The sequence below is a fragment of the Podarcis tiliguerta genome, assembly GCF_965153285.1.
Source record: "Podarcis tiliguerta genome assembly, chromosome: 7".
NCBI classification, from domain to species: domain Eukaryota; kingdom Metazoa; phylum Chordata; class Lepidosauria; order Squamata; family Lacertidae; genus Podarcis; species Podarcis tiliguerta.
The window spans coordinates 65117677-65133175 of record NC_139540.1 but is presented as its reverse complement, the minus strand read 5'-3'; positions in this window follow the sequence as shown (position 1 = coordinate 65133175).

Genomic DNA, 15499 nt, shown 5'->3' with positions numbered 1-15499 from the left:
CCGAGCCGACTCGGTCAGTCAAAACAAAGGAGGAAAGGTGCAGGAGATCGGGGGAGACTTGGGAGTCATGGCCTGTTGCCCAGTTTTTTTAAAAAACTGCACATTTATGTTTCACAGGGTGCGAAATAAGGGCTTTTCACCTTGCCTGGCAGAGAAACCACACGCCTTGCACCCCTCCTGGGCAACACCTGGGCAACGCCTGCCCGCCTGTGACTCCTGAGCCTCCCCCAATCTGTCGAAACAAAGGGGGAAGGGGGAGGAGCTCTGTACTGCCAGACGTCCCTAGTTCTCCTTCAGCAGTGGTGGCGGCAGTGAGCAGCTCCTGAAGCCAGCCAGAGCCAACTGCGCTACCAGGCTGGCTCCGGGCTGCTGAGGCTGCCACTGCCACAATTCCCGGGGACAAATTTGCAGATCTGGGGACATTCCAGGGACAGAATTTATCCGGGGACAGATTTGCAAATCTGGGGACGCCTGGTAACCCTAAGGTAGAAGTGCTCCCAAATAAAGACAAAAGAGTGCAAGATAGCAATGATCACCAGGGGGAGCACTTTACACACAGAACATAAAGGACCGAGCCCTACCTTTGGCATCAGCCAACAAGCGGCACAATTTTAATGCACAATTTGCCTTTCAGCCCCTCAAATGAGGCTTGGCAGGCATGTATTGTGGCTCGCTAGTCTGAGGCACGTCGGGCTTCCTATTGAGCTATCATTTAGGGCTAGTGGCAGGGATTTCTCCCCTAGCAGGAGGTTACCAGGACTCAACTTCCAATGGCACCTCTCAGGTGGGTGCCATTGCCATTCTAAGTGAACAAGGGAGGCATGCATGCTGAGTTCCTGAACCCCTTTTGCTAGAAAAACAGCACTGCTTAAGGCCAGTCTTCTACTGACATTTAAACTAGCATTTGGTGTATCACAAGTAATTGAGTAGGTAATGGTAAAGGTAAAGGGACCCCTGACCATTAGGTCCAGTCGTGGCCAACTCTAGGGTTGTGGCGCTCATCTCGCTTTATTGGCCGTGGGAGCTGGCGTACAGCTTCCGGGTCATGTGGCCAGCATGACTAAGCCGCTTCTGGCAAATTAGAGCAGCGCACGGAAATGCCATTTACCTTCCTGCCGGAGCGGTACCTATTTATCTACTTGCACTTTGACGTGCTTTCAAACTGCTAGGTGGGCAGGAGCAGGGACTGAGCAACGGGAGCTCACCCCATCAAGGGGATTTGAACTGCTGACCTTCTGATTGGCAAGTCCTAGGCTCTGTGGTTTAACCCACAGCACCACTGAGTAGGGGTGCTTGCAAATGAACATTTTATGCTGTCTTACCCTGCCTCCCTGAATAAGCTCCCCCCACACTGGAGAAAGGAGGACAACTGAGTCCCCATGAGTAGACTGACTGAATCTGGAATCTGCCCCCCTTGCCACGTTGAGAGGTTCTGATGTTTGACTGAGTCAACCAAGGGCCTCAATTAATTTTCCACACGAGCAGCTTTTTGCTTGCTCAGACCTCGCCCCCACGGAAAACAGAGCATCATTGCAGTGAGATAAGGGCTGGAAACTGAAGTTAGCACAAATGGTAATTGAAATAAGATGCATATTTTTAAGGCATTTTGAAACTGGCTGGATTAGCATCTTGTTTCAGCTGAAGGTGGAAATAAAAGCACGCTGAAGTGATAAGGTCATAAGATGATTTGTGATTCTTCTTTTTTTTTACAGCATGTATTGGGGAATAATTGTTCCGTTTACAATTAAGGACAATTTTTAGTATCAGGAGACACAGGGGTCTCGTTTTGCTGCCTGAGGTGAAATGGGAATGTGTGCATTGATTCAAGTACAAGCTGACACACCTCATTTGCCATTATTCCCTTTATCACGGGTGCTAAAAGTCTGCTACTCCACATCCTACAAGGGAGGAAAAGCAGAATAGCTCTTTTGCATCGCATGAGAACATTAGACCTGATCATCAAGCACGGTGAGAGACAGGCCCATAAGGAGGGATGGTTCAAGGGTCCTTGCTTTTCTATAGGAGAGAGAGCAGATTGATTGCATGAAAATAATTGACACCAAGTAAATTAGCTAAAATGTATAAATCTGAATCAGATATCTGCTGGAAATGCAAAGAAAAAGAAGGTACATTCTATCACATATGGTGGACATGCAAAAAGGTTAAGACTTACTGGGAGATGATATATAGTGAATTGGAAAAAAAATGTTCTAAAAATCTTTTGTTAAAAGCACATAAGCTTTTCTTTTAGGTATAATAGATGAAGGTGTACTGCATACAGAATTACTAAGCAATTTTCTGCTTTGTTTTGAATTCTGAATCAATCCAGGGGTATGTGTGAGAGGGAGATTTGCCCTTCACTTATTTTTAAAAAGAGAAGTTATTATATCCTCCTGCATTAGGTACAGCTGGAAAATGTGCTGTGCTACCTGAGCTCCTTTGAAATCTGTGTAATCAAAGAAAGAATTGCAACATCACCACCAGTTGCGGGTGGCCATGAGTTACTTAAAATACATTCAGAAGCATCATTATCATGGACTAATTTGATCCTGATACTGTCTGCAACTGCTTGAACATTATGTATGTCTAAACTGACTCTTAGATGCAATCTTTATTACCTATTATAATGATCTTGTTTTCAAGGAGAGGTGACTTATCTGGTTGTTTTACCAGCTGAAAATGTCTGAAGGATGCATTTATTTTTTAAAAAGGATTGTAGGGCAATGACATTTTCCTAGCATTCATTTCCCCTGCTTTATCAAGCTATTTTTATTAAAGCTTGAAAAATATATATACAGAAATCAACATCAAATATCAAGCATATTTTTACATGAAAAGTAAAGAAAAGAAAAGACTCCCAATTCTCCAACTATCAGCTTAAAAAACTTATACAAAACTCTTTCTTCATAATAACATCCAACTCTTCTACTTTCCTTAAACCAACCTTTTGTTCAGTCTTCAAAGCCAGTTATCAGAAGCTCATTTTCCTTTTTGTGGAGTCATCTCAGGGAATAATACTAATACTACTAATAATACTAATAATAACAACTTTTATTTATACCCCTCCCTCCCTAGCCATGACCGGGCTCAGGGCGGCTAACAACCAATAATAAAACAAGTTGATTGAAATACAACTTAAAAACAAGATTGAAATACAAGGTAACGTGCAGACATGACTCAGGAGTTGCGAAGAATCAGATGAGGGTGGTGATTGGATTTAAAGCTCCCGAAAGCACAGACTGGTTTAATCCCCACAGGGAAGACATTTCTATAAACACACTTCTTGCTGCCATTTCTAGTGATACGTGCCAACAAGGCAGGCACTGAAGAGACGGATGCTCTGCTAATCTCCATTAATGACAGCTTAGGGATCATGAAGCAATTAGCTTTCATTAACTTTCAGGGTTACTCGGAGTCACCCGAAGTGTCGATCTCATATGAGGTATATACTGGCAATGGGTAACTTTTCCAGATGTAGAACACCCAGTGCTACAGAATCATTGCTCTGTCCCTTCTAAGCTAGAAGTGGAATTGAATGGCCTTTCTGCACAGCTTGGGATGTTGCACTTTTCCAGAGTGCACTTCTGGCTTATTTTTACTTGCTGCTGCTGCTGTTATTTTCACACCATTACATGCTGCTTATTCAAACCTAAGACCTCCAAGTGCTTTACAAAAGGCACTCTAAAACTTTCATTACGATACTAATAAAAGTAAGCGTTAAAAGCAAGTCACACAAAGGTGTACATAAAAACTTAATGTAAAACTTAGCAAATTTTAAAACAAGTATATTAACTAAAATCACATGTTAAAATTGTATGCTGAAATCACATGCCTGGGTAATGTGATTTTTGCTTTGATTCTTAGCTTAGCTGGAGCTGAAAACAGTACTTTGACAGTGCCTGCGTAATATTAATGGGAACTTTGGGGGAATGACACACCAGTGTGGACAAACGAACAATTTGCCCTTATCCTCTCCCTCTCCCTCTCCCTCCCTTCCCCTTCAAGAGACTAATAACAAAAGTGTGATGCTTGGGAGACAACTGGCACCTTTTCATCTGCAGTAGTCAATCAAACACACACATGCTCTTGGAAAAACAGTGTGGTGGAGAAGCTATGACAAGATAGGTTGGCGGCTGATCTTTCTTCCAGCAATCCTAATGAAATGAAGCGAATCAGCAGCCGCATACATGGGCAGTCGTATTACGTAACCATTAGGTCAAGCCTTCTAATTCATTTTGTTGTCTTTCGTCTTGTCTACATTGTGAATTAGATGGCAATTCTGTCTGGGTAAGCCATCTACAAAGCTGGGAAGAAGGTTGCTGTTGCTTACGTTCCATGGAGACAGAATGGACCCCTGTCCCGCGGTCAGGGTGCTGCCAGATTTTCTTTGGTCCTTTAATTCTCCTCCTGGTCATCAGAGGTTCAGGGGGAAGCAACTAAGAGGGAAAGAATGTTGACGTTGTGCAAAGTGTGGGGTTGCAACCTCTTACGCTGCAAAAAAGAAATATGTTGCAGGAAGATCAAAGCAGACAGACTTGTCCTCCTTGTGAATCTGCAAATATGCCATCCAGTTGCACACATGTAATTTTCTGGATGCGACTGCATTTTGAAGTTTGAGATTCAAATAGTTCTAAGACAGGGCTCAAAGTCTAGCTGTGCATTGACTGCATTTATTTGCATTCTCCTGCTAGGATTACAAAGTTGTGGGGTTTTTTTTTTGCTTTTTGTACAGTCAAGGGCATTGGATAACTTTTTAAAATAAGCTTCGTAAAAAAAAAAGTCTGTGGACCAAATGGAAGGTGAAACTTGAGTGTAGATGCTAAGAAATGAATATAGGAACATAAGAAGAGCTTGCTGGATCAGGCCACTGGCCCATCTAGTCCGGCATCCTGTTCTCACAGGATATGAGCCCAAGAGCACTGTCTCCTCCTGTGGATTCCAGCAGGTGGCATGCAGAAGCAGGATTGCCTGCAACTGTGAAGGCAGAGAGTAGCCATCCTGGCTAATAATAATAATAATAATCAGTGGCGTAGTGTGGGTTGTCAGCACCCGGGGCAAGGGAAGTAATTTGCGCCCCCTAACCCAGGGCAAGGCAAGTAATTTGCGCCCCCCCGCTGCACTGTCCCTCCCCCAGATAGTCCCTCGCTCTCTCTCCGCACCGCACCGCACGCCTGGCACCCTCCCATCCACGGTGGGCGGGGACCCGGCGGCTCGGATCGGATTCGCACAGCCAGCACTGCAGTGAGAGAGAGTGAGCGAGCCAGGTATGGGCAGAGAGCTGCGAGTGCGAGCGCCCCCCCCGATGTTGCACCCGGTGCAGCCGGCCCCCCCTGCACCCCCCACGCTATGCCACTGATAATAATAAATTTTTTATTTATACCCCTCCTTCCCCGGCTATAGCTGGGCTCAGGGCGGCTAACACCAGTAAAATTACAGTAAAAACATAATAAGAAAAATAAAGTAAAATACAGGTTAAAACGCAATTTAAAATGCAGCCTCATTTTAAAAGTAGCCCATAGATCAAAACCATAAGGGGAGGGAAACATAAGGGTCAGACTGAGTCCAAACCAAAGGTCAAGCGGAACAGCTCTGTCTTGCAGGCCCTGCGGAAAGTGGAGGAGGAGTTTGGACTTGATATGCTGCCTTTCACTCCCCTTAAGGCGTCTGAAAGCGGCTAACAATCTCCTTTCCCTTCCTCCCCCACAACAAACACTCTGTGAGGTGAGTGGGGCTGAGAGACATCAGAGAAGTGTGACTAGCCCAAGGTCACCCAGCAGCTGCAAGTGGAGGAGCGGGGAAGTGAACCAGGTTCACCAGGTTAAAGTCCACTGCTCTTAACCACTACACCACGGAGAGATTCCTCAGGCTTGAGACCTGCACTTATACAAAAGGTACCCACTGATGGCATGTTCTATTTCTTTGGGTGCCATTTATCGGCTCTATTTATCCAGAAGCCAGTGACAATGCTACACTGTCCCCCACCCTGGTCCAACCTGCCCAATGGAGTAGCAGTGAGAGTCAGTCCCCATGGCAATAATCCAGGCATTTACACATGGGTTGGGGGATGGGAATCATTGCTAGTACAAGAAACTGTCCAGCTTGGGTCTAAAAGCTTTGTTCAAAGCAACCTTTGACCCACTGCTGCTCTGCAGCCCCACATCAGATGAGGAAATCAGATTCTCACCTTGCATATTCTAGACTGCCCAGTGAGTGAGACACAGGAAGTGAGAGGAGTCAATGGCACACATAAGAAATACAGTTTAAAAAATGTATGCCTATTGCACATACAGTCGTTACATGAATATGCAAAATGCATACGGCGAGATCTATGAATACATAGCACGCATTGTTTCCATGTATGTATGCACATACATAAAAATGATGCAGGAAAAATGGTTTCAGCTCCACCCTCTATCAGACTTTCTGCTCCCATTTCTAACTGGTGGGTTTTGAAATAAACAAGTCGTTCATTTTCTCTGGACATAGTGTCTTGTGTCTGGAACCCACAGGCAGCTGCAGGGATCCTGGCACAATCATACCAGCATTGACATCTGCACCAGGCTTGGATCCAGCCTGCCCTGTCACCACCATTCTTGAGTTTGGAATCACCTAGTGTTCGTTTTAAATTAGAGTAGCCATGTACGTTGTCAAAGGGTTGGTTGCCAGAGGACAGCCCTCTGTTTGAGATCTACCCAGTCCAAAGCTAGTTGAAAGATAAGGAAGATAAAAAGTGGGACTGTGCAACAAATCTGGCCAACTCCTGAAACGGTTTGAGTCAGTTGAGATTTAAGCTTGGAATGAATTCAGGGAAGGTACCCCTGTTAGACAGCATCTTATAAAGCAGAGACATCAGCTTGCCAACAAAGGTCCGTATAGTTAAAGCTATGGTTTTTCCAGTAGTGATGCATGGAAGTGAGAGCTGGACCATAAAGAAGGCTGATCGCCGAAGAATTGATGCTTTTGAATTATGGTGCTGGAGGAGACTCTTGAGAGTCCCATGGACTGCAAGAAGATCGAACCTATCCATTCTGAAGAAAATCAGCCCTGAGTGCTCACTGGAAGGACAGATCCTGAAGCTGAGGCTCCAATACTTTGGCCACCTCATGAGAAGAGAAGACTCCCTGGAAAAGACCCTGATGTTGGGAAAGATGGAGGGCACAAGGAGAAGGGGACGACAGAGGACGAGATGGTTGGACAGTGTTCTCAAAGCTACCAGCATGAGTTTGACCAAACTGCGGGAGGCAGTGGAAGACAGGAGGGCCTGGCGTGCTCTGGTCCATGGGGTTGCGAAGGGTCGGACACGACTAAATGACTAAACAACAACAACCCCAGATCCAGGGAATTCAGGGGTCAGAGTGTTAGGTGCAAAGGGTGCAAGGATCCGTTTTGCCAACAAGATCCCTAAAGGCAAGGTGAAGCAAACCCCAGCAAGACTGAATCCTCCTGCTCTCAGTTGGGATGTTTGTGAAGAAGACTCTGTTTCTCTTTCGTCTGCCCCCTGCTGACTATATCTATAATTAAGATTTAAAATCGAACAGTAGACCCATCTCTACAAACTCATTCCGGGATGAATCTGGGTTGGGTGTTAGCCAGTTCAGCCCGGATCAAATCATGTGGTGGTCTGTGTGTTGCCCTAATAAAAAGGGAGACCAGGAACCTTGAAATTGCCCACTAACATTTAGCAGAACCTGGTCAGCAGATTGGTCAAGCACGGAAGTCACCTGATGTCTTCCCCACCATGGTGCGATGCAGTGTATTACAATATAAATTATAGCAATGGTCTCCTAATTTTATACCTATACATATAAATTACTACATGCAAACATTATGCAGATTGGTGTACTTTTTCAACCTCTTTTCGACCCCTCTCCCCATCCCTCCACTGCCTTGGAGCAAAGTTATGTTGGGACATTGTGGGCAATTAAAATGGTGGTGTTGTGGTCATAGCTACCCATGACAAATTAGAGCACTGCTGCTATTGTCTCCTGCTGGTAATTCCCTGGGGAGCATTGTTGGAAGCAACACACTAGAAGGCAGTTTGCCAGGGACAGCTCTCAGATGTGGATCTTCCCCCGATTCTTCCCTCTCCATCTTCTTCTTATGATCATCTTGAGTTTGAAGGAGGTAAGGAACTGAGAGAACACAGCACTAAGCTTTGGTTATCCCGTTTCTGCTTTGCATTCCGGAACACCGATTCTGAAGTGGGGACTTCAGAATCTCCATCTCCATGCTAAGTAGCCAACGTCTGGTGATTGTGCCACAAAAAGGATTAGGTTCTTTGGGTTGAGGTGAAATGCAAATGGAAGACATGAAGAGCAACTGATGAGCGCTCCTTAGACTTTGATCCCATGACTTTGCAGAGCTGCTGTGGTTTGATCCAATGCAACTACAGAGGCTTGTTTCCCAAACTTGGCACCAGGCCAGCTGTTTGTTAGAATGAGGCAGCATGCCTCAGGTGATTTATGGTTTCGGGGTACCGTCAAGGAACAGCAAATTGGCAACGATTTAGTTTATTATTATGTTTTTATGACCCAGTGTTGCCGTTTGGATTTTCTGCCTCAGGCAACTTGTGCCATTTCTGAATGAACAAGGAGGGACAGGTTCATCTGGTTAAGCTACTGATGAGTTGTAATTCTGTTATAAAATGCTGCTACTTGCCGCAGTTGCTATGTTCCAGCTCCTCTGTTGGTGGCAGTATGTCTCTGGATGCCAGCTGCTGGAAATTGGAGGTAGAGAGAGTGCTGTTGCACTCATGCCCAGGGGTGGGCGTCATGACATAGGGTGCATGTAACGCGAACACGGCTGTAGTGGAGACAGAGGGATCCCGGCACCGTCCATACGGTGCTGGAGCAGCGCCGGCGGCAAACCGCTATACAGTGGTACCTCAGGTTAAGTACTTAATTCATTCCAGAGGTCCATTCTTAACCTGAAACTGTTCTTAAACTGAAACACTACTTTAGCTAATGGGGCCTTCTGCTGTTGCTGCGCCGCCAGAGCACGATTTCTGTTCTCATCCTGAAGCAAAGTTCTTAACCTGAGGTAATATTTCTGGGTTAGCAGAGTCTGTAACCTGAAGCATATGTAACCCGAGGTACCACTGTACAGCGCATGTGTGGCGTCGCTACGTACAGCGCATGCGTGCAACGCCACACATGCATTGTACTTAGCGGTTTGCTCCCGGCGCTGGGATCCTCTGTTTACGGCTGCAGCCGAAATGGAGGATCCTCCAAAGGCGGATAAGGCGGCGCGATGGCTGCTTGGGCTGCCGCGAGCCCCCGTGGGCTTGTCACCACCGCAGGCACGGAACCCGGGGCGTACCGCCCCCACGCCCCCCTATTGTGACGCCACTGCTCATGCCCTGTTTGTCCCATAGGCATCTGGTTGGCCACTGCAGCGACTTAGATGGGCCTTTGGCCTGATCTAGCCTGCTCTTCTTAAGTTGTGTACATATATAGTTGTCTTTGAGATGCCTTAAAAATGATAACCCAGACCTTCCCTTTGTAACATCCTGCCTCTTTCCATCCAGTGTTGTGCCATGCTGTAGCTTTATCTCACCTATGATTATTCCTATTTCATATCTGCTATGGCTCAAGTTGTTGATGCCCATCCTAAATGGCCATCTACCTACAGTCATTCAGCACTGGAACTGAAGTCTTAGAAAACCATACCTGCAACTTATAAGCTTATAGCTTTCAAAGTGGACATTGCCTACATGTGACTTTAAAGTTGTGAATGGTTAAGAAGCCTCTGCTGATTTTGCATTGGAAATTTCACACAACAGCGAAGACTTCCCAGCTTTAAGGAATCCTACTATCTCTTTGACATCTGATGGGAGGGCTTTTCACAGGGCGGGTGCCACAACCGAAAAGGCCCTCTGCCTGGTTCCCTGTAACCTCAATTCTTGTAGTGAGGGAACCGCCAGAAGGCCCTCGGAGCTGGATCTCAGTGTCTGGGCTGAACGATATACATTGAATACACACAAAAACAGTAGAGGATTAAAGTTCAAACTATGTATAGGGAGATGTTATCTTGGCAAACAAGTAGCTCCAGCCTCACATTTGCTGTGATGACAAAGAATTCATGTGGGGAAGACATCTAGGGGGAGGAGGTGCTTAATCTCCCTTGTACCTAGAGATGGGGGATAAATCCAGTTCAAATGTGAAATTCCGTTCACATTTAAAGGTTGAGCAACCTAAACAGCATTTTCTGAAACAATAGGTGCACCAAAATAGAGTCATCCTTCTGAAACTGCACTTCTCCTAATTTTATAGTGCCAAGTGTGCATAAAAATGCATTATGTTAGAGAGAATGGTTTTTGCAAAAATGTATATATTGGGCAAAATGCATAAGTGTATACAGCAGTAGGAGAAATTTGCACTAAAATGCCAATAAATTTCCATGAGGACTAAATGTTTTTCCAAAGTGATGTGGAAATGTGGGAAACTGGAAACTGGGAAAACGAGACACAGAGAGAAACCAAAAATGCCAAGATTCTCTGCGCACAAAAATGGAAGGAAGAAAAAGTTCCTGCCAAAGAAGAATGGATAAGTAAGGTGATGGACTATGCGGAAATGGCAGTTAACAGCCAAAATAAGGGAATCTAATGATGGCTGCTTTGTGGAAGAATGGGAACCCCTTTCAGACTATCTAAATAATTATCCTTTGATGAACTCGGAGCAGGATTTGAAGTATGAGCAACATCAGGAATGAGAGAATACAATTGCTGTGTTGCTATAAGAAATAAAAGGTATTGTGCAGCAGATGGGGGAGAATTAAAACGCCATGGAAAATGGGGCAGGAAGTTGAGAAAATATAAATTTATTATGTATTGAAGTAAATGTGTTAATCTTTTGAAAATTAAATTAAAAATTATTACAAAAAAAAAGAGAAACAAAAAATGGACAGATATGCCCATCTCTGCTTGTACCTACCAGATCTCTTCTGCTAGGCTCCTTTCTGTTTTGGGGACATTGCTAGGGGAGGGGATCTTCTTAAATATCACCTGGTGAAAAATTGCAGGAGAAAACTGACCTGCCACCAGACTGCAAGTGCCCTGGATAACTCCCAAATTAATGCCACAAGGGAAAGATGGCTTTGTGAATCCCATGTTTTCCTTGTAACATTTCCTTGTGATATAATGGTTAACCTTAATAATAGCCTATTAATTACACAGGTAGAACACCCATGCCTGAGGGCTTCTAAGGTTGATTGCTGTGATGCAATCATGACTCTTACAAATGAGTCAGTCGCCTAGTCTTTGTATTCTTTTAGCAAGTGGGCAAGCGGGGGGGGGGGGGATGATGTGTAATTCCAATCTCTGATGGAACTAGCTGACCCTGAAAGGGGTTTTTAGAATTTACGTTTAATCTCATCCTTGGCCCCCTCCTTTTTTGCAAGGAAGAAGCAAATTTGGGGATGCGGTTGTTGTAGGAGGGTTGCTCAATTTATCGTCACATTATTAGATTGAAACTTATGCCTTTAAGGACACAATATTAAAACTTACGTTTCCTCTTTCATATGTGGTGGACTTGTAAAAGGGTAAAAAAGTATTGGGAAATGATCCATAATGAATTGAAAAAAGTGTTTAAAAGTACTCCCCCCGAACCCCCCCCCGAGTCCTTTCTGTTGGGGATAATTCAGACTGAAATTCCCAGGTGTCAAAAAAAGGTTATTTATGTATGCTACCACTGCGGTTTGTGTTTTGTTAGCCCAAAAATGGAAAACGAGCAAGGTCCCAACTAAAGAAGAATGGCAACTTAAGTTGGCAGAATATGCACAACTTGCAGACTTAACATATAGAGTACGAGAACAAGAACATACATTTAAAGAAGATTGGAAAATGTTTATTGAATACATATACAGTGTGGGAAAGAATTGTATACAGCTGAAAACACTCCCAGCCTTAAGATAAATTCAACAGTTGTCAGGGGTTCAGGAGCAGAGGCACAGGAGAGGGAGGAAATAGAGAGCGAGGGGGAGGAGTCCGAAGGAAATGTCAGCGATGACAGCAGTCCGAGGTCTCTGAGTCTTTCCAGTGAATCGGAAGATTCACAGAAAGAGGCCCCCATGGTCAGGGCAAGGGGGGTGCCGAGGGGGACACCCCAGGAAGAAGGGGCCAGGGGGGACTCAGAGAGCAGCAGTTGGAAATCCGGACCAGCGTCCACACCAGAGTGCAGTAGAGGGGAGGAGTCCCAGGCATCGGGATCAGGCAGCGCGCTGCCAGCGGGAGGACATGAGGCAGGAGTGGCCACGCCTCCATCGGAGAGCGAGGAAACGGTCGAGAGGAAGGTGGAAGGCTGCGCGCGCGCGCCAAGTTCAAATGTACAGGAGGGTGCAGCAGTTGGCAGCCCGGATAGGGAGCCAGGTCCTAAAGCCCGCCGAAGAGAGAGGGAGGAGTCAGGGGGGTCCACGTCTGCGTCGGAGGAATCCAGGAAGGAAGGGACCCCGGGGGGTAGCAGGACCCAGAGGAGAAAGGAGAGACGGAAGAGGTGGAGTAAGGCTAGAGTCTTAAACTGGTGTACAGGGGGCGGGGATTCAGATGGAGCTTCGCCGGTCTAGACCCTAGACGTAGAGCTGGGGCGCTGAGGCTTGGAAATGGAAACTATACTTCAATAAAGACTTTGATACATTACTACCGGCTAGCGTTGGTCCTCTGTGAGCTGGGACCAGGAGCCAGCTCTGACAACAGTGTAAACACTTTTTGATGGATGTACAGTAATAATGGAATACTGAATGGTATAGTTTTATGTGCAGGGATTTATGATATGTAAAATGAACCACCGAAAGAGAAGAAAGGAAGTCATTGATATCTTAAGGATGTAAAATGAGTATTTTAAATTGTAAAACAGAAAATAAAAATTATATATAATAGGGAGTTAAGCAAAACAAAACAAAACTTATGTTTCCTGATAATCCCCCTGAAACAGGGGTTGGAGCACCATAATGTCGTTCTATGAGACCCAAAGCCCATGCCGCCTCTTCCGGGTTCATACTAGATTCCCTCCCTCTTCCGTGGCTGATCTTATAATGGTATAGTTTTATATGCAAAATGCAAAATGGAATAGGGTACTTCTTTGTAAATGTGTTTAGGTTCAGGCTGTTTAGGATTAGAGTGTACCATTCTGTTGTTCGTAGGATATTCCAAGTGAAGGTTTTCCTTGATTTTAGAAAAAAATGCTCAGTTTGAGGCCACCACTTTTGGCTTCATTAGGCAAATTATATTTAGTCATCTGTTCCTAACAAATGCAAATCAAAATAAAGTAGGTGTGGAAAAGGCCTATATATAGATATATTCTCCAGTGAGCAACAACCAACTCTCTGTCAAGCAGCTCTTAAATGCACCCTGGAAGACCAGGTAAAGAAATGTCTTATTTTTCAAAGCTGAACTCACCCTTGCTTTTGTTGATGGAAATTTGTATAATTTAGTTTCCGTTGTAGGTTTGTTAGTAGATCTGCCAGTTTATCCCATCAGTCCCTAGAGGTAAAGGTAGAGAGACCCCTGACCACTAGGTCCATTCGTGACCGACTCTGGAGTTGTGGCACTCATCTCGCTTTATTGGCCGAGGGAGCCGGCGTACAGCTTCCGGGTCATGTGGCCAGCATGACTAAGCCGCTTCTGGCGAACCAGAGCAGTGCAAGGAAACGCCGTTTACCTTCCCGCTGGAGCGGTACCTATTTATCTACTTGTACTTTGACATGCTTTCGAACTGCTAAGTTGGCAGGAGCAGGGATTGAGCAACGGGAGCTCACCCTGTCACAGGGATTTGAACCGCTGACCTTCTGATCGGCAAGTCCTAGGCTCTGTGGTTAAACCCACAGTGCCACCCGTGTCCCTACAAAAAGTCCCTAGTTGTCATTAAAAGTTTGAGAGAAGCTAATTGAGTTAATCATAGAATCACATAGTTGGAAGGGACCACAAGGAGAATTTAGTCCAACCCTCTCCAAAGCAGGAATCTCAGCTAAAGCATCCATGACAAATGGCCGTCCAACCTCTGCATAAAAATCTCCAAGGATGGGGAGTCCACAACCTCCCGAGGGAGACTGTTACACTTTTGAACAGCTCTTATTGTGAGAAAGTTTTTCCGAGATTCAGAATCTCCTTTCTTGTAACTTGAAGCCACTGGTTTGAGTCCTGCCCGCCAGAGCAGGAGAAAACAAGCTTGTTCCCTCTTCCACATGACAGCTCTTGAGATATTTGGAGATGGCTATGATATCTAGCGCCTAAATTAATCTAGCATCTAATCAATAACAATGATGGTACCAGGCAAATAACATGTTGGATCTAGCCTAAGTTGATCACACTTTAGAACCCACTGAAATCAATGGAACAAGTTAGTTATGACATAATGCAGCCCTAACCATGTATACTCAAAAGTCAGTCCTACTGAATTTAATGGGATTTACTCCCAGGTAAGTGGGGTTGGGATTGCAGTCTCCGTTTGGCTGCAACCCAGTATGTCTAAGAAGGGAATTTAACAACCAGGGCTCCAAAGACCTTCTCTCTAATCACTTATCTTCCAAAGGTGGAGGTGCCCAGGGCTTTGGTATGCAAACAGAGGTGGCATGAAACAGGGGTGGGGTGAGGAGAAGAAGAAGAAGAGGAGGAGGAGGAGGAGTTTGGATTTGACATCCCCCTTTATCACTACCCAAGGGAGTCTCAAAGCGGCTAACATTCTCCTTTCCTTTCCTCCCCCACAAACAACACTCTGTGAGGTGAGTGGGGCTGAGAGACTTCAAAGAAGTGTGACTGGCCCAAGGTCACCCAGCAGCTGCATGTGGAGGAGCGGAGACGCGAACCCGGTTCACCAGATTACAAGTCTACTGCTCTTAACCACTACACCACACTGGCTGACATTGCTAAAAGTGGGGATTGAGCAGAAGAATATAAGCAAGTTTCCCTGTATGGCTGAAAGGGGGAGTTCTTCCACTTGCTGCCTGTAGGTGATGCTATGATGCTAAACAGTCTAATGTGAAATCGTCCCTTGAAAGCTAATGCACTGCAGAGAGTTGTGCTCACACCAGAGGCACCTAGATTCAAATCCACACCTTGGCTATATGTTACATTAGAAGATGTTTAAAAGCTTATAACTGGCCATGTTTCTATAAAGAGGAGCCACGAGTCGCCTTAGACAAGAGAAGAGTCTCCTGGCTTAGGCTAGTGCAGGGGTCAGCAAGCTTTTTCAGCAGGGGGCTAGTCCACTGTCCCTCAGACCTTGTGGGGGGCTGGACTATATTTTTTTTTTGGGGGGGGGAAATGAATGAATTCCTATGCCCCACAAATAACCCAGAGGTGCATTTTAAATAAAAGGGCACATTCTACTAATGTAAAAACACACTTCCTGGACTGTCTGCGGGCCAGATTTAATAATAATAAATAATAAATTTTTATTTATACCCCGCCATTCCCGGTTTAAAAACCGGGCTCAGGGTGGCTAACAGCAAATATAAAAAGTTGAATAAAATGCAACTTATAAAACAGCATAGTATACAACATAAAATG